General features: G+C 42.2%; 1 protein-coding gene across 11 annotated transcripts in view; it reads left to right on the top strand.

Moving 5' to 3' along the window:
* The window catches only part of MICAL3 (microtubule associated monooxygenase, calponin and LIM domain containing 3), a 160,519-nt gene that overhangs the window by 48,828 nt on the left and 111,352 nt on the right, over window positions 1-339 (top strand). The window lies entirely within an intron of this gene.

Here is a 339-nt window from a genome sequence, read left to right on the forward strand (position 1 = left end):
GAAGGAGCGAGCGGCTGCGTGGTGCTTAGTTGCCAGCCGGGTTAAACCATGACAGTCAGTAAGTCTATCTTTTATTTTAAAACCTCTGCCTACTTCCAAACATCACATAACATCTGCTAGTTTACTTGTAACTTCTCTGTTGTTCATGTGAAATGAGTTTTTATGAAACTTTCTAGGGACTGGCTCAGGTAAAGTATTTTGTGATTTAACAAAGGTGAGATGTCCCACTTCAGCTTTGGAAGGCTCTGCTTCAGTCAACTTGGGCAGGACTCCTTGGGATATTGATCGGTTGACTTACTTAGGACCGATGCTTTCTTATTTACTGAAAAACTGGGCTCT

The sequence above is a fragment of the Egretta garzetta genome, unplaced genomic scaffold (assembly GCF_000687185.1).
Source record: "Egretta garzetta isolate BGI_Z169 unplaced genomic scaffold, ASM68718v1 scaffold511, whole genome shotgun sequence".
In the NCBI taxonomy this organism is placed as follows: Eukaryota; Metazoa; Chordata; class Aves; order Pelecaniformes; family Ardeidae; genus Egretta; species Egretta garzetta.